The sequence below is a fragment of the Anguilla rostrata genome, chromosome 3 (assembly GCF_018555375.3).
Source record: "Anguilla rostrata isolate EN2019 chromosome 3, ASM1855537v3, whole genome shotgun sequence".
NCBI lineage: Eukaryota > Metazoa > Chordata > Actinopteri > Anguilliformes > Anguillidae > Anguilla > Anguilla rostrata.
Window position 1 is genome coordinate 8,466,233 of NC_057935.1, and position 19,539 is coordinate 8,485,771.

Below are 19,539 nucleotides of genomic sequence, written 5' to 3' on the forward strand. Positions count from 1 at the left end.
CTCTACGGCTGCTCCCTTCAATTAACCTTCCGCCGCGGCCCTCGCCAAGCAGCGCTCGTCAGGCCCGGCCGCTGGCACTGGCGGGGACCTCGCGGTGCCACACACAGACCTGGCTCTGCGGTCCCCACAACGCCACAGTCATCAAACAGCACTCAGAGCGGACCTCATAATGCAGAACACGCATACGCACACACACACACAACCACACACACACCACATAAAATTATATATATAATGCATACACCACACACAACATACCTCACACACACACACACACACACACACATATATATATATATATATGCATACAAGCTCACACACATACATACGCGATCACACACACACATTTAGATGCACGGGTGCACACACAAAGATACACACCTACACACACACACACAAACAAGTAAACACACACATACACACAGCCTGAAACACATTTATGCACACTGGTGCACACACACACACACACACACACAAGAACAAAAAAACATGCACACACGACAAAGTGTGCATTTGTGTTTATTAAAATTTCAGAAGTATTTGTCTGCTTTCCCAAACAGTATGCCAGGGATTTTTTGTGCAGCTCCAGGGCCCGGTTTCTGAAGAGGGGGAGGGAGGGAGTGCATTTTGTCTTTTCAGCGTGGAGGAGCAGAATATTTCTCCAGCAATGAGCTGTTCAGCTGCAGGGCTGCCATTCCTCCACACATCAGGAGAGGCTAACCAACGAATCGCTAACGACCCGCTTCCCGTCTGCCTCGCTGCTAACGCTGTGGTGTTATAGCCGAAACGCGAGTCCGGCACCGCCCCCGCGCCCCTCAGCAGAGTGGCCCCGGGGCCCATCCTCTCCTGCCCCAGTTAGGCGGCTCGGGCGGCCGCCGATGTGGCGCCCCCTGGGGCTCTGTTCGTGCAGCGGGAGGCTGCAGGGTCAGTAGCTTTAAAAAAAAACCAAAAAAAAAAAAAACGGGTGTGGCGCTCAGCTTAAAGGTGCCTCTCCATCCACTTAACGGACGCCGCGCGCTCAGAGATAGCTCCGCCCCCACAAGGAATGTACGGTCGGAAATAGCCCCTGCCCCATTAATGGGAATGTGGCAGTTGGAGGCAGCTCTGCTCCTCTGTAGGAAAGCGTGGTTGGAGACAGCCCCTTGCCGTGCCTCATGATGACTGTGAGGTCACAGATAGCTCCGCCCTTCCCCAGGACTGGTCTCTCGGTGACAGTGGTGACTCTCATGACAAATGAGCCAGGTCTTGCAAAGAAAGCGCAGTAAGAGATGGCTCCGCCCCTCTCGAGATAAGGCCTCAGGTTTAGCCCCACCCCCACATAGAGGATACACAGTCTGAGAAAACGGAGCCCTCCCTTGCTGAAGGAGCGTGTAGCCAGGGGGAAGCTCCGCCCTCCCGACGGACGGTCTCCTGAGTCGGACGCGGCGCCCGTGCCCCCGAGGAAGGCGCGCGAGAGAGACGAGTCTGCCGCCCTCGCTCTCAGGAAACGCCCCCGCCACTTACCGTCGTTTGGAGCTCCTGCTTCCCCTAATTAGCGGCTCAGCAGCACTGGCTGCCGCCCGCTCTCTCTCAGGCTACAGGCACCTTGGCCTTCTCGTCTCAACCACCCCCACCCCCACCCCAACACCGCCGCCACCCCGCCATCCCCACCCCCCACCCCCCCGCGCCCCCCGGCTTTGACAGTGCCGCCTTTGTGGGCGCACATCCCCACTGTGGCCCACTTTTCTGTGGGCAAGCGCCAAGGCACTTGGCATGAGGGGATAGCTTTAAGAGAATAAGAGAGCCTCATTTGCATTTGTAATGAAGATTTTCTGGGGGAAAACCGAGGAGAAAACTGTATGCGGTGCATTTATTTATTTACTTACTGTAGAAGCTCCTTCCATTTGAAGTCCTTCCAAGATTAATGTTTTTTTTTTTTTTGTGAGTTTATCAGAAACTTTGTTATTTGTTTATTTATTTATTCATTGACTTATTTATTTATTTATTCAGTCTGGTTTTGGACAAAAGGGGAAGCACCCTTTTTAGGGAGCAAGGGTGATAGGAAGGTGGGGGGTTGTGAGGGTGTCATATCTGGGTGTGGACCCCGAGTCGCAGTCTTCAGTTTCACTCATCCTTCTCAAAAGCACAAAGCCAACCGTCCTTCCATTCCTCTGGCTGTCTTTTTGTCACTCTTTCGAGGCCATTGAAATGAGGGGTCACCAGCCCCCTCCCCGTAGAAAAATGCTTTTCAGGAAACTTGGCCATGACCTGCAGTGGAACCCCAAAAGAGATAAATTACTTCCACACACACACGCACACACACACATACACACCTGCACACATACACTAGAGCTGCACTACGTTGAGAACTGAGAAAACACAAACAGGTAGAAGATTAGAAGATTTCTCTTTCTTCATGCATTTTTATATATACTTCAGACTAATTTGTGATGCAAAAGAATGAAAGCCTGGAGCCAAGCCACTATCAGTGGCAAAAAATAGAGTAAGCTTGTTTAATTATGAATCAAACACATTGCCAAATCTTTTTTTTTTCTAATTTACTGCAATACAAAAAATAAAAAATAAAATAATAATAATAATCTAAAGGCTCCAATCTGCCTCTTCTTGTGACAGAAAATTGACTTTTTAAAGTAAAAGATTATGAAACGGGATTGGAGAGTGACTGCACATCCTCCTCCACGTCTGTATCAGCCACAGTCACGCCCGGTGTGGAGCCGATGGTGCCTGTGATGGTGCCTTCCTCCCTTCCGGTAGCCGTAGGCGGTGGTTGCCGTGGCGAGGGCAAACGGGGGAGCAGCCGAGGCGGCGTGCGTTTTTTCGCGGAGGAAACTGAGGACAGGGACGTCAGGCGGCCGCCCGGCGAGAGGCGGGTATATTTAGCCCGCGCCAAGACGCCTCGTAGAGGGGTGTGATCCGTTCCGTCTGGTGAGACCGGCGGGTGGCATGCAGCGCGCCCTGCACGACCACCCCCCCCCCCCCACCACCCACCCCCTCCCACCGCTCCTCCCGTAGCTCGCCCCGAACACGGGGGGTGGGGGATGGAGGGGGGGGCGGGACGTGTGCGAGAGCCCATTGGCCGGTATCACAGGGGCGGGTTGATGTTTTCCGGTAGATTGGCAGGAGGAGAGGCTATACTCCCCCGCCCCCTGTCACCCCCTACCCCCTGTCGCTTCTGCCACATTTCTGCCTCAACCACTCCCCCCAAGCCCCCCCCCCCCCCCCCATTGGTTTCTTTTTGTTCTTTCACATGCCCAGCAGAAAGGCTGTGGTCATTTAAAAGCATTAATCATCTATTCCCACCCCTGCCTCCATTTTCCACTCGTACAAAAGCAAACACCCACACTACAGTACTGCCTTCTCTGAACCACGCATTAGCATTGGATACATCGCTGTTCTCAATGCTGTATTGTACTGTAAAATACTATAATATGCCAAACTGGAAACCACTATTTGTTACTGTACAATAATGTATTGTGCTAAAAATTGTACTGTAATGTAGGCTATTGTGATAGGCTGCTCTTTTACTGGCTAAAACTATGCTGCAATGCAATGCAGCTGTAGCAATGAGCACTTATTGATTAGCAATAAAAGCAAAATTGCTAAAACCATGAAGGTGTGTCGCTTTTCACAACTGGACATAAGCTAGGTCACTGTGAGTGACATTCTTATGGCCTGGACACTGAGTAAAATTCTTATGACTATGACATGAGTGAAATTCTGACTAAAATACTGTGAGTGATAGTTTTATGGGTATGACACTGTGAGTGGTATTCTCATGGCTACAGCATTTTGAGTGACATTTTTATGGCACTGATATTGTGAGCTATACTCTTATGGCTACAAAACTGTGAGCTACACTCTTATGGCTACAACATTGTGAGCTACATTCTTACAGCTCCAACACTGTGATCTACAGTCTTATGGCTACAACACTGTAAGCTACACTCTTATGGCTACAATACTGTGAGCTGCACTCTTACAGCTACAACACTGTCAGCTACATTCTTACAGCTACAACACTGTGAGCTGCACTCTTACAGCTACAACACTGTGAGCTACACTCTTATAGCTACAACACTGTGAGCTACACTCTTACAGCTACAACACTGTGAGCTACATTCTTACAGCTACAACACTGTGAGCTACACTCTAACGGCTACAACACTGTGAGCTACATTCTTATGGAGACAACACTGGGAGCTACACTGTTATAGCTACAACACTGTGAGCTACACTCTTATAGCTACAACACTGAGAGCTACACTCTTACAGCTACAGCACTGTGAGCTGCACTCTTACAGCTACAACACTGTGAGCTACATTCTTACAGCTACAACACCGTGAGCTACACTCTTATGGCTACAACACTGTGAGCTACATTCTTACAGCTGCAACACTGTGAGCTACACTCTTATGGCTTCAACACTGTGAGCTACAGTCGGTCTGATTTACATTCATTCAGCCTCTACAGTTAGTGACCACGCAGGAGACGCGGCAGATGACCCGCCAAGTTCGCCGAGAGCGACACGCGCGCGGTTTCCGCGATCAGCGGTCGGGTGAAGTTTTCGCGGTCTTAAGGAGGCGAGCGTCGAGAACACGGAAAAAATATGAATAATCCTAATTATGCGATAATCCCCGATGTTGCCTTAGCATTAGCGCTGATGAATGGGGTTTGACCCGTGCTAATAGCTACAGGAGCGGCGCGGTGCTTTGGTCCGCGCTGCGGTGGCAATAATGGAGTGGTTAATCTGTTACCAACGCTCCCCAGGGCTCGGCGCTAAGTGCCGGAAACTAATGAAGCTCTTGCGCAGGGGGACGGGGAGAGGGAGAGAAAAGGAGTGAGAGAAACAGAGGAAGAAGGTGGAAGAAGGGGAGGTGGAGAGGTGGAATAAACAGGGAGACTGAAAGTGGTACTCCCAGAGCACAGGGTGCGTGCGGGGGTTGGGATTGAACCCAAGTTAAACTACGCGGTCGTTCCCTGCACTTGGTACTGTACTTCCCTCTAGGGTTTTCAACACGCTTGTTCCTGGTTATGGTTATACACTTTGTTGTACGTCGCTCTGGCTAAGAGCGTCTGCCAAATCCCTGTAATGTAACCCAACCCCAAAATTGTGGAGATATGTGTAAAGCATGTGCAAGTTGATCACAAAGAACTCAATGTCCCTGCCCCAACAAAAAATGGTTCTTGTTCAAAGTTAAATGTGTTAACCACCTCTTTGACCACTTTCTTGCATTTATTATTATTATTTAAATTGATAATAATATGGCAAATAAAACACCAGATATTGTGTGTGTGTGTGTGTGTGTGTGTGTGTGTGTGTGCAGGCACACAGCCTGACAGTGAGGCATATAAAGAACTGCGCTGTGTATACTCAACATCCCACATGGATGCCAAACAAATATAAATGATAGGCAACAGCATGATGAAGGTCAGAGCAGAAAATGTTATTTTCTCTCATCAATATAAAAATAAAGAAACGCGGAGAGCACAAAAGAGCCCAGCGAGCCTCCTCATTTCCAGGAGAAAGTACTTTTCGGAAAATTGTTTCAATATTAGTTACCCATTTATACGTATTTATTTATTTGTTTATTTATTTGCTTTCCTAAATTGAGAGATGATGGGGTGTGTGTGTGTGCGTCTCTTGCCTCAGCGATGGCGGGCTGACTGGTTTTCAGTCTCCTCAGCTCACCTCCCCAGGCGTCCGCCAGGAGTCCTAAGGCACGGTTCGATGGGTTGGGGAATTTTATTCTCGGGCCGGTTTGAATTATTCACGCGTGCCTTTGCATCATCGGCCAGGACCTGTTGAAAACAAGCTGAAAACTGCCCCCCCCTGCCCCCCCCACCATCCCCCCACCCCAGCGTGCCCCCTCACGAGGGTCTCCTCTGTTATTATTTGTCACCGTGTCTTTTTCCGCTCCTGTTATTTATAACCTGTCGCAGACAAAGTAGCCTGCCTTTTGCGTAATGTCTTATTGCGGAGAGAAGGAGAGATGTGACAAATAGACAGATTGCAATATCATGCTCTTTTGTTTTCTTCTTTTTTTTGTTTTCCAGGCATTTCGCTTTTCCTCAGTATTCCCACAGTATTCCCACGACGAGGTCTTGCGGTTTCGCTTTCGGGTCAATCCCCTCGTTTGCTCATTTGTGCATTTGCCCTTTTCCGGAACGTTGACATCAGCAATTATAGAACCGTGCACCTGTTTCTCAGGTTTTCTCTTCTCTTTCTGATCACATGTGCATTAATGTCGAGACTGCGGTCAGTTTCAATATCAGCATGGCGGTGTGCGCTATTTAAGACCATTTATACCACCGTGGCCTCTTTCAGTAACATCACGCCTTGGTAAACTGTGATGTCAACGTACAGTACGGAGTACAGAGCACTGTTGCTATTTTCAGTTGCGCCTTGACCGAGTTTAATATTTATGTGGTTGCAATACTTCACAGTTTCCCGGGTAAGATCGCTTTGCCTTGTCGGTTATCTCGGCGTGTCGGGTTTTGTGCTTTATGGGAGAGGTCGAACAGACGGTTATTCAGCAATTCTCTTTCAAAGCGTGCAGGAGCTGCGCTGCAGTGCTGGTGCGGATTGAATAAGGGAGCCGTTTCGCATCCAAACGTACGGCAGCCACAGGCGTTCAACCAACAGACGGCTGCCGGCTAGATTTCCGTACGTAGCATTGCTAGCGTACCGTCCTCGAGAAAGGCACTTAAGCAAAACTCGAAAAGTATTAAAAAAAATGTTAAGCTGTGTGATTTGCTCAGGATCAAGAGACGTGCCAGACAATTAAATGATGATATTTGGTCGCCATGGTGCAAGCTGCTGAAGTAACGACATGTGAGGAACGGTCTGTCAACGTAAGGGCGATGAATATATGTACGCTTGGCCAGCTATGTGAAGCATGACATTCTGAAGGGTAATCCCTGTTTCTGTATGCAGTTGCAAACGATATTCTTTTGCACTTAAACACATATTTTCTAGGTGTATATTTGCACTTGAGAGAAGCCTTTAGATGCACCACGTAAAGAGGGTGCTTGGGTTCACATTTATTAGGATGATTTAAAGAGCTTTGTAAAAGCGCTCTCTCTCTCTCTCTCCCCCTCCCTCTCTCTCTCTCTCATATTTATTTCTTCACGTTTCTGTCTCTTTCATCTTTCAAACGGTTACCCAGTCCCCTCCGCGTGTTGCCCCTGACACTGAACACGCCGTCCTCCAGGTTAACGGCGTGCCTTGACTGGAGGACTGAGCGCTGACATGGTACTTGGCATCACAACATTTCACCTCGCTCACCCCCTACCCCAGCCCCCCCCACCTCCCACAAATTTCAATTTCATTCTCAAGGTGCTTTTTTGGCTCGACACGCAGTGGTACAGTGCTGCCAAAGCAGAGGTGACACAAAACAACAACAAACAACAAGTAATTATGCAGCTAAACTTTGACAGCCTTCGCCCCCAAGAGCACCAGACAGAAATGAATGCCGTTCCGTACAGCCCAGTGGATATTAACGAGCAACAATGACAATAAATACGGCTTTTATTCAGTGATTCAGATCTCCCTCTCTCTTTTTCACTCTCTCTGTCTCTGTCACTCTCTCTCCCTCTCTCTCCCTCTCCCCCCCTCTCTCTCTCTGTCTTTCTCCCTCCCTCCCTCTATCTCTCTCTCTCTCTCTCTCTCTCTCATTTCTGCTCATCATTGACTGAGACCGTCTGTATCGACGCCGGTCGTCGAGAGAGCTGGCAGCCGGACAGGGGAGACGGAGAGGGAGGGCCGGGTTGCCAGATCAATACTATGCTAATACACTAGAACACTTGGACACATTGTGGCTGCAACTTTCCTGTTGCTGGCTGATAACACGGCAGCCATCGACCCGCCTGGAGCAGTACCGATTCAGCGGGTCAGAAAGGTAGTCTGATATGTGGCTTTATGCTTTCCGCTTAGATTTACTCCATTATTGTTATTTCTGTCGGTCCGGTTGTCCTCTTGCCCTGTCTGTGATTGTCATTATAAGTACTCAGCCTGTAGTACAGACATATTGATTTTACAAAATAAAGCACACGCTGAAGTCATCAAGGTTCTCAAGATACAAAAGTCTGTGCAGACACAGATAAAGTGCAGATAAAGACTGTGTATTTGTGCTTTGTGTGTCTGCTTACTAGAGAGGGAGAGAGAGAGAGAGAGTGTGTGTGTGTGTGTGTGTGTGTCGATGTGTTTTCTATGTGTGTGGTCATGAGTGTGTGTGTGTGCTTGCGTGTGTGCGCGCGCATGTGTGTGCGTGTGTGTTTGTGTGTGTATGCGTGTGCACGTGGGCGCGCGCGCGTGTGTGTGTGTGTGAGCCGTGTCTGGTTCTGAATGAATAAGCCAAGCTACGCAGTGACATAAGGAAGGCACAGCACTCAGTCTGCCCTGCCATTACTCCTCCAATCTGAGCCCAAAATCTGGACACGCCCCCGGCCTGGCACCCCGCCCCCTGCCCAGTACCCCGCCCCTGGCCCAGCACCCCACCCCCACGAGGAGTGCGCCAGTACTGTATGCACACACACGTGCGTGTGCATGTGAGCGTCCAAGAATCCACGAGGCCATGTCATTAAAATATCCTAAATCCTTTATTATCATTACGCCTAATTATCAAATCATTATTTGAGTTGAACAAACGATGCGGGCTCATTTCAGAACTGAAAAGCCCAGCCATTATCTCCCATTCTTCTCCTGCCAGATCATCAGATTTCTTTGGAGGAGAAAAGAGAGTGCATTTCCTTTCCTTTCTTTGAAGAGCACATCACATTTTTGTATAACATTTAAAATATATAAGCAATTTTTTTCTTTTTTTTGTCATTTGAAAGCGCGCGCGCTCATCATGACCCCGCTGTGGCGCTAAGCTCTGGCGCTTGTTGCCCTTCCCATTGATAAAAATAACGTCGCGTCTGAAGGACACGGTGGAATCGGGAAACGGATGCTAGCAGACGCTGCCGTTACACGGGAAGGGCGCGGGCGTAATCGGAGAGCCGGAGTCGCGCGCGCACTGGCCGCTAACGCTGATAATTTAGCTGTGAAAAAATGCTTTAGTCCTGCTCCTTGGCTTCGCGATGTAGGACATATGCTACAGGACCGGAGAATCGCTGGCACTGCACAAACTTGGCGGGAGGGAGCTGGTCCCCGGACGTGCGGGGAACTTAATCAGGGAACACATGCCACTTTGCTCAGCACACCGTCTCCCCTTTCTCCAAATTTAGGGATCTCTCTGTCAGCTGTCGGCCGGTAACACACGCATTCGTTCCGTGCCTGTGAGTCTGTGTGCCTTTATGTTCCGAGCGGCTGTCTAGATAAGGTCACCTGCAGCATCCCTACAGACCTCTCCGCGCGGCCTAGGATCGTTTTTTTTTTCTTTTCTGATATTTCCTTCGCTTCTTTATCCGTCTCCGTTCTTTACCCGAAGCTTTCTTTCTTCGGTTCCTGCAGTACAAAAAATTCTTATCGGCAAATGTTGAAATGTTGCGTCATAGGATCGATTATCAACTCTCCAAAGCAAATATAGATTTCTTAAATTTATTTATTTATTTATTTATTTGTTTGTTTTGGCTTGGCTGCTTCGGTGACCCTGCTCATGGAAATAGATTTGGCCTTGCACCCAATGCGTTTTCCATTAAGAAAGCTCGCTGGATTTCTCAGAGATTGAGAAAGTGTGCTAATAAGCTATGCCTTCTGCAGTGCTCCTCACCTCAACCCGGGCTGTAATACAGGCCCTTCATTCCAGCGTCAGGAGAAATGCATTTGCTGTTTGCTACATGATTTAATATTTTTTTTTTGTATTATGTCTCAGTTGGAGATAAAGAATAGAACGGGTGCCGGGGATATTTTTCTCTTACTGTTTGAGTGTTTCTTTCCTCCTCTTCAGCCTGTAAATAATTGAAATGATTATTTATAGCGTACAGTTTCATGGCGGGGAGTCTGTCATCCTCTGGACATCTTTGTTTCAGCGTGTGCACACACCGCCTGTCTCCTCACTCGCGGTTTATCTGGAGTTTGGGCCATATGTTATGATGTCACATGGGGAGGTGTCATTTCTGCTTTAAGTGAGATGGAGCAGGAAACTATAGGCTCTTTCTTTTCTGTTACGATGTAATTTTAATGGGCCCCATAAGCAGCGTGTGCTCATTTGAAGGAAAGTGCATGTATGCGCGCGTGTGTGTGTGTGTCCGCTCATGCGCCTGTATGTGTGCGTGTGCATGTACGTGTGTGCTTGTGTGTGCTTGTGAGTGTGTGTGTGTGTGTGTGCTTATGTGCATGTACATATGTGTGTGCATACATGTGTGCTTGTGTGTGTGTGTGTCCACTCATGCGCCGGTATGTGTGTGCGTGCGTGTACGTGTGCTTGTCTGTGTGTGTGTGTGTGTGTACTTATGTGCATGTACATATGTGTGTGCATGCACATGTGTGCTTGTGTGTGTGCCTGTGTATGTATGTGTGCACATGTTCTGCACAGGAGTCACAGACTTATGTGTTCATGGCTGTCAAAAGAAGGGTTGAAGGGTTGTGAGTACATCTTTTTCCATGAGGAAAAGCATCCACATTGTGATTGGATGGAATTGTGAGTAGTGTAGTCTTTGGAAAACCTTTATCTAGTGTAGTCTTCTAAACAGATAACGACGTTCAGGACTGTGCAGGATTGTGCTGTGGCTATCTCTCTCTCGGTTGGTCAGATTCCCACTGCTTTAGATCTCCTTTGCAATTCTTCGTTTTCCATGTTCAAAAAAAAGGCGCAGTTTCTTCCTGGAGCCAGCAGGGGGCTCTCATTTTTCCACAGTTGCAACACTGAAACTTAGAGGTTCTACTCTTTTTAATTATTTGCTGCATTTCTTCAAAAAAAAGAGACAATAGTCAGAAAAGAAAAGAAAAACTCAACTAAACTCAACCCCCCCTTCTCACAAAATCTTCTGTGGGACTTCCTTCTCAAACCTCCCCATACAGACAGTGGGAAGTTATGTGGGAAAATGTACTATTTTTAACTATTGATTTTGAGACTGGGATTTGGACCACATGTGGCTGGAAATGGGTCAGTGGACCACGATTTACCATGACGGTTAACACACTTCTGTAGTTACACATCCCGGAAAATCCGACTGCTTGGAGAGCTAGGGCTGTTTTCCCTAGAAAGTGCATTGCTCTCAGACACAGACTCAGCGTACAGCTGGCATCGGCAGTCCTGGAGTTTTGGTTCGTCTGTCTTTTAGTGCTTTCATATCCAGCTTCCGTCAAGTGAAACAAAACATTTAGATCCAGTAAAAAACAAAACAAAAAGAATAATAATGATAAAATGAATCCAGTGATTCAATGTAAATAACACACCGTTTCAGGTTACAGTACAGAGGAATTGCAATAGGACACTCGGGTCCTACTCCCAAGTAAAATATGACAGCCCCATGATAATCACCACCATGATTATAATGATAATAATAATAATCATCACCATCAGCAGCATCATCATTGTTGAATTATTATTATTATTATTATTATTATTATTATTATTATTTAGCAGCCATAGATACTTAGCTTGTCAGGGTCTTACATGTCATGTTTGTGTGCATGTTCTTGGATTTGGAGCTGAAGTCCATGAGTAAAATGTGTTTGGATCGGGGAAAAGAACTCATTTTGAACGTGCCGCTCAATATTGCCTTTGCTGCCGGTGTACTGTTCGTAGTTTGTTCAGCCAGCCAGCGCATGAGCGAAGTCCAGAGGTCAGGGTGCGTGTCGGGGTGTTGAACCCGGAGCTGGACCATGATGCACCATGATGAACGCCTCAGAGGGTTCTCGTTCAGGGTGGTGGTCAGGCTGCCTTGTCTAGAATGGTTAGGGAGTGTCATCTGGTGCGTTTAGAACAGTCTATGGTACGGAACAGTCAATGTCCACTGGTTCGCTCAGGCCAGATAGACCACTCTCCCCTTTTCTCTTCAAATTAAATAACGAACGTACATAAATTAACATGGGCACTTTCCATTACGTACAGCACATTTTCACACACACACGTTTGCACATGCACACACTACAAAATATTATATAATCTAAAAATTGATCCTCCCAGGATAGACACGAAGCTATTCCCTTATTCAGAAGGTCCATTCAGATCTTTAACATATGTCACTCTGCTCGCCCTCTTTAACTGTGACAGGCACCAAGGAACGGAGAGCTCTGCAGTATCCTGGTGTTTCTGCTCTCTTTCTCATGATCAGACACAGACTCAATCACTCTTTTCTTCCTTTTCACGCTCTCCCTTTCTCCTCCTTCCTTTCATCCAACTATCCAGCTCTCAGTTCTTTCTACCATATTCCCCTTTTTCCTTTCGTCCCTTTCTCTCTCTCTCTTTCTCATCTCTCCTGTCCTCCTGGTCTTCTCTCCTTTCTTCTCCCCTCTCCATTCTCCCCTCGCCCCTCTCCCCGACGCTTTCCGAGCGGCGTGTCGATTAATTAATAGCTAGCTAATTTAATTTCCAAAAAAGTAATAACTTGTTTAAGCATGAATAAAGACTGACATGGCAAAGTTCTAATCTGCCCAAAGTTTAATTAGACTCGGCAAGGTTTTCACAGTAGCAGACGGGGTCAGGCAGACAGGGAGGGAGTCGGGGGGGTTGGGCGGGGGGGAGTGTGGAGGGGGGGGGGCGGGTGAGGGTGCTGTCAACTCTGCCTGTCTGCCGCAACTCACTGGAGGGAGACCTGGCTGAGAGGGGGATGGGGGGGTGGGGGGTTTGGGGGGAGTGGTGCAGGCAAATGTCAGGGGACCACACGCCCCCCTCCCCCACTCGCCACGCCTGTCATCTGCGGCTACCTGTTCCCCGGCCCCCGCGCGGCTGCTCCCCCGGCGTTTTAAGAGGCGATGGCTCAAAATCAATTGGGCCCGAGCGTTATCGCCGGCCTGGGGGCCCGCGTGGAGGAAATTTCCCTGAAGGGCCCGAGAAACGGCCCCCGCCTTCGTGTCACAGGCAGGGCTGTGAGTTAATGCAGCGCTACACGGAGGGGGGGTGTGGGGGGGGGGCGTATCTGCAGGGGGGTGGGGGGGGCGCAGCATTAATGTGGGTGCGAGCAGTTGGGTGGAGTCTGTATTAATGCTGTGCCCGATGGTGTGGACTCAGGCTGTGAGAGTCTGTATTAATGCAGTATCAGTGGGGGGTGGGGGGGTGGGGGGGGTAGGGTGGAGCATTCTGAATTAAAGCGGTGTGCCATGGGAGCCCTGTACGCCCCCACACTCCCCCCCTCCCCCCTCCCCCTAAAGAGGCAGTGTTGTGATCACAGCCCGGGCGTCACACCCTGCTGCGACTCAAAAGAGCGACAGGTAACGCGGCGACGCGCTCCGCTGAATCCAGGCTTCGCGCTTTAAAGGCGGAGCTCACGGCGAATTTGCTTGCGCTCGCGCCGCCGCCGCGGTCGCCGCACGATTACGCACGAGGGCATGATTACGCACGCCGACTTGTGACGACTGATTCGCTTCTTTTCCTGTCCTCTTAAAAGGGAAATCCGTCTCATCTTGAGCGGTCCCCGTCTCCACTTTAAACAGTAATGTACGCATTTGAACCGCTACGCTACTAAACTTGTTCATGTTTCTTAAAAATTTTTTTTTTTTTTTAAATACGGATCCCTGACTTCCCATGATTCAGTTTCTATCGCCTGCGGGGGAGAAAAAGAAAAAAGCGTGAACGGGGCGGGGGGGGGGGAATCTTGTTCGCGAAAGAGAGAAAGAGCTCGCTCACTTTTCCCGCTTTGCGCAGGACGACGACAGTGGGAAATGTCAGATAGCAATCTCCGAATTATTTCCGTTTTGTTACCCTGACATATTTCCCGGCAAGCCCCGCAGAAATCTAATTAGCTTAGAGAAGAAGACGGAGGGGAATATAAATAAAAAAACCAGGAGTCCTGTGCTACCGTTACACGTGGGGGAGACGGAGCCCCCGAGGTTAACTGGAACTTGAAAGCGGAGATAAGGTTGTTAAATAAAGGAACGCCAGGCCCAGGCACTTAGAAAGCCTCTTCAGCCTAATAGGCTAACCTTGAACACAGATTCCGCCCCCCCCTCCTTTCGCCGCGCGCGGTTCATCTTTCATCCGCCTCTGATGGGGGGGGCGGGGGGGGTGTGACGCGAACGGGCCCACGCTCTGGATCCTCACCGCTGCTCTGAGGAAGGGGGGGGGGGGGGTTTCGGTTCAGGTTTCGGTAGCACCTTCAAAGCGAAGGGTTCACGGGTCCTGATAACCGGTCGAGTTCACCCAGTGATTGTTTATTATTATTATTCTCATCATTTTTTCGTTTTTTATTTTCATTTTGGAGAGCCCAGCAGCCTTTTGAACTGGAAGGCGAGAAGGAAATTGGGCTTGCCTCCTCAGATGACGGTAGTGGCGGGTCTTGCTTCACCAAACATGCCTCCTGGTGAAATTTGGGGATGCTACGTTTGTAGCGACTATTGCTTGTTAAAGGCATGTTTCACTTTGGTATAGCACAAGTAATTTTGCGAAGCTTACTCCGTTTCATTTGCATAGTGTGAACAACAGCAACAGGCGCTGTCTTTGCTGAACATTAATGCCATTGCCTTTCTGCCCAGTTGTCCGGCTCCCTGTTCACTACCATCCATTTTTATGACCTCGTCGAAATAAATAGTTTTAAAGCAAAAACTAACTACGGAGGATAATGGATTGATAAAAGAGAGTGCTAATCAAATGGTCTGTTTCTTTGAATATCTGATGCATTATAGATGTTTTATTGCCTTATAAATGAAAAAGAAAACCTTGAAAAAGTCTTGTTATTTCAACAAAGTGATGTGTCCTTGCACGCAATAACATATTCACATGGGCGCATACATTAAAAAATCTGATCATGGCTTGCTGTATTTCTACACAGTAGCCAGTCTGAAAATAGTTCCTCTATTTATAGCACACCTATGGCTTATCAGCTCAAAAAAAACAGAGGCCGTTTGATGTCAGTACTCATTTCTATTGATCCATTATCCTCTGTAGTTACTTTGTGCTTTAAAACTATTAATTTTGGTGAGATAACCAAAAATAAATGGGAGTGAATTGGGGATCCGGCAACCGGGAGGAACAACAATGCCATTAACGGTCAACAGGGATGGCTGACGTTGCTAGCATTCACGCTGCGCAAATACAATAGGGTAAGTGTTTGCGAAATCACTTGTGTTGTACCGAATGTAAAAATATCCTGCTAAGCTCACAAAGACGCCTTCACAATGGCACTAATGTAAATCCCCCTAACGTTAGAGGCCAGCCTTTATGCTGATAGCACACGGCATTGTTTTCTGCTCAGGAGTTAAGCGCGTGTGGTCCACCGTCGAAGCTCTCCATGTGGTCCGAGGGCGCAGTGCAGGCGCATGCGTTTATGTGCTTGTCCTGTTTTTCCCAAGTACAGTTACAATAGGAACACGTTTTTTTTTTTTTTTGTGGTATAGAATTACACGTGTGGATGGTCACATGTATCCCAAGGGCCCAATCGTAACGCCCCCCCCCCCCACCCCTAAAATGAGAGTCCCTCCCTGGAACTCCCTAGAAAGGGATATGTCTCGTTCACATGGCTTTTGGGTGTGATGTCATTAATACAGGTGACACATATAATGAAGTCCCTCGACAAAGGCTGCAATTAGCCCTCTTGGGGTGAAGGACCACATTACGGTCCACTGCCAGCAGAGTGGGATAAGCAGCTGCGGCCTTCCTGTTGTCTGTGTGTGCCTGTGTGTGTGTGTGTGTGTGTACAGATGTGTGTGTGTGTCTATGTGTCTGTGTACAGATGTGTGTGTCTGTGTGTGTCTGTGTACAGATGTGTGTGTGTGTGTTTGTCTGTACAGATGTGTGTGTGTGTGTTTGTCTGTGTTCAGATGTGCGTGTGTCTGTGTTTGTGTGTCTGTGTACAGATGTGTGTGTGTGTGTGTGTGTGTGTGCAGCGTATGTAAATGTAAATATGCAAATGTAATTTTGTGTGTGTGTACACCCATTGTACATAACACTGGCCTACGCTCATCCAGATCGGGTTGTCCAAGGCCTGTTTACGCCTGTAGGTGGCGCTGTACACAGGAAGGCAGTGATTCCTGGCTAAGGGATATAGAGGTGAAAGTCTGGCTGTTGTGCATTTTTAAACACGGTTACGTTTATGGGGTGGTGTCGGGGTTGAAAGACATTTGCTCCCCTGGTGTAAGGGATGAGGTTGTGGTTGACAGGCTTTTGGGTCACCAGTTTTAAGGGGTGGGGACAGGGTTGAGGCTAATTTCGGCTGCTGGGCTGAGGGGCAAAGCCATAGGTTACTCTGGCCTATTCTCATTAATGTGAACCTTGCTGTTGTAGCAGCACAAACACACAGAGCCCCACCTTTCCTTGAAAGGAAGCGGCCAATTAGCATAGCTGCAAACGAGAGCCAATTAAGTCCACCGCCCGATCATGAGCAACGTGACCTTCTAACTTCCACGCGTCCGCGATTGGCAGGATCTCTGCGATGGACAAGGCCGCTGGGTTTAGGGCACGCTTCGGTGAAAACGTTTACTCATCTGAAGTGAAAGAGAGGAATGATGTTTCTTCCGAGAGTTCTCTTCCATGTACAAGGAGCCCAGGCTGCTCGTCGGGGGAAAAAAACAAAAACAAAAAAAAAAAAAAAACAGGGCTCATCGTTTCTCTCGGAATCTTCACGGCGAACAGACGATGATGGATGTGGGAGCCGGGGGTTAATATAGGTCGTAAATATATCTTGTAACCATTAATAGCTCATTAATAGTTAATAGATAATAGACGCTATCGATATAATGCTGCTGGTGCTCTTCCATAAACTGAAATAAAATATCTGAGGTGCATAGATGTTTCAGTATAACAGCTTTTTATTGCATGTGCATGACTGAAACTGCATTAATATGCTCTATAATTCTGGTCAAGGGAGGCAGAGTGGTTGAAATGCAAGAGCGGCTTCAGAATCTCCTTACATGCGTGCCCGTCATTCTCAAAACTGGAAGGGAGAATTTGCCAAAGGACGAAGACGCCCTCCTGCGTGGTGAATTTAAATTTTGCGCCAAGCTGAGGCATACGGAGTAACACGTGTCGCCAAAATAATTTCCCTTTTCCGAGCGTTACAGAAAAACAAAAACCCATGAGCAAAAAAAGAATGTTTCTGCACATGCCGTGGCACGGAAACAAAGCTCCTGAGATTAAGCGCTTTTTCCATATAGAGGTGGCTGAAACAGGCTGTGCTGGGTTTTCCGTTATCATGTTTATTGTTTGAGGAAACAGTGCGTAATTGTTTCTCTGGCTTCAATTAACTGCTTCTCTACTTTTGACTTCCTTTGCCTCCTGTGTGTTTTAATCTAGCTGGTAACCTTTGTATGTTATTGTGTTATGTGCGACGAAATGACATTCCTCAATCCCTGAAACATAAGTTTGTTTATTTAATGTGGGCGACAAAAGCAACGACTGCACGCTGAACTTAATTGAAATTGGAATTCATTTGAATGACATTGAAAATTACGCCATCCCCCCCCCAACATACACCCACTCCGCACTTAACAAAACGCCCCCGTGACATGTGCGTTCGCTGCATGTGATGTTATACGTGAAGTCTCTTTTTGCTGGGAAGTAGTGAGCATGCTTCATGAAAATCAGACTGAGTAATGCACAAAGCCAGCCTTAAACCTCCTCACAGGGTGATCACTGCCTCTCTCTGGAATTCCCATCACTTAAGTCTGTGCACAACTATTCAACAGAATTTCTGAATTTTGAGGTCTCATCTAATTTCACCAGACATGAAAGTATAAAAAGCACGCGTGTCTCAAAATGACCAATGAAGGGTCTTGTGTCGGGATCCATTGAATTAAAATTGAGTTATGTTTGCATAAAAAAGGCATAATTGGTATCCACAACATGTAGCAATTCCTTAATGTAGCTATTGCAAAATAAGTATTTAGCGATCCCGTGGCTATGGTAGTCCACCTGTGAAATGGCACAGATTTGAAACGGCAGCGATATCGAGGTTCAGAAATCGCTGGTCTATGTCGGAGGGTGGAGCAACGCAAACATACCGCACTCGGGGTAATGCCGTCGCAGGTCGGACTGCTTCTTCACCGCCCCCCCCCCCGCGTCGAAGCCTGAAGTAGCGCAGCACCCTAAAAAACGTCCCTGCAGTCAAGGGAACAGCGGGGACCAAGCACAAGCAATATGTCCCAAAGAGAAGCGGTGTTCCTGCAGCTTCAGAAGGAGTTTCGTGGTTTAATTTCTGATTTAAAAACTTCAAATTAAATATGCCCCTCGGTCAGATTTTATCCTGTGACTCTTTTCAAGCAGCGGCTCGAATCACTGTGCCGTCAGACAGACAGATTTATGGGACATCCAGGGCTAAGGACTGTTTGAGGAGCCGATTTCCAAGCACAAAAAAGATTACATATATGGAATTTAAAAATTGTAATGTGACCTATGAAAATGATATTTGCAGTGAATACTCCATCTGTATTCCTTACAGAAGCCTGGGAGATTTCTTGTCATTTTAAATACTTTGGTAAGATTTATGGCCTGCGATGTGCCTACGCCAGCAATGTTTGGACTATCAGCCATTTTTCTTTATTTTACTTTATTGCAAAGTTTGATATAAATACTGATCATTCTGAAAAAAAATTTACAATAATTCAAACACACCTATGACCATTTGAGAAATACATCTCACCATCCACTGATCGGGAGTTCATACTCCAGCATCAGATTTGCTTACTGCTTCCTTGGATTATGCCTTTGATTTTAGATTTTTTGTAGAATTTACTTAAAAAAAGAAAGGTATCCAATCCCATTGAGTGATGATAGCAGTTGATCAGATTGAAATATTTGATTTCATTTTATTTATTCAATTTAGTTTCACAAGGCAAAAGGAGGTAAAAAAAAATAATAAATACAAACAGAATATGCTGGGGAGGTAAATGAAAAAGAGTTCTACCCATTCAAAGTAACATTTATTCTGCTATTTTTATGACACGGATAACATATGCCCCTCTTTGGTGTTCAAAGTCACCTTCTGTTCTACACTCTTTTTTCATTAACTGGATACATGTCCGGCCAATGGCTCTTGTACACACTCCAAACATGATGGTACTTTAGATGCTCGTTAGATGGTAGCTACAGAAAAGTCAAGCAAAAACAGCATTGCATGTTTCCAGATAGAATAGAAAAGAATATAGAATAGAATAACTTTATTTTCCAGGGGGAACTTCAGGTGAAGTTGCCTGCATACAAGAAATTAAATAAGCAATTTACATAATTTAAGAAATAAAACTACGGAAATTGCATTTAGACATTCCTAAATTGCCTTACTATTAATTGTTACAAATTAGAAATTAAGAATTCTATTAAAGGAAATTACATTGCTTGCTTAAAATCAGAATTAAAAAAAATATTTAAAAGATGAAATATGATTTAGGAGCAGAACAGCGTAGTTGAAATAAAATGTGTCTAAAATAGGCTACATGGCCAAAACTATGTGGGCACCTGACATCCAACATCTCATACAAAATTATGGGCATTAATATGGAGTTGGTC

General features: G+C 47.0%; 1 protein-coding gene across 2 annotated transcripts in view; it reads left to right on the forward strand.

Moving 5' to 3' along the window:
* Positions 1-19,539, forward strand: part of pcdh1b (protocadherin 1b) — a 174,768-nt gene that overhangs the window by 146,528 nt on the left and 8,701 nt on the right. The window lies entirely within an intron of this gene.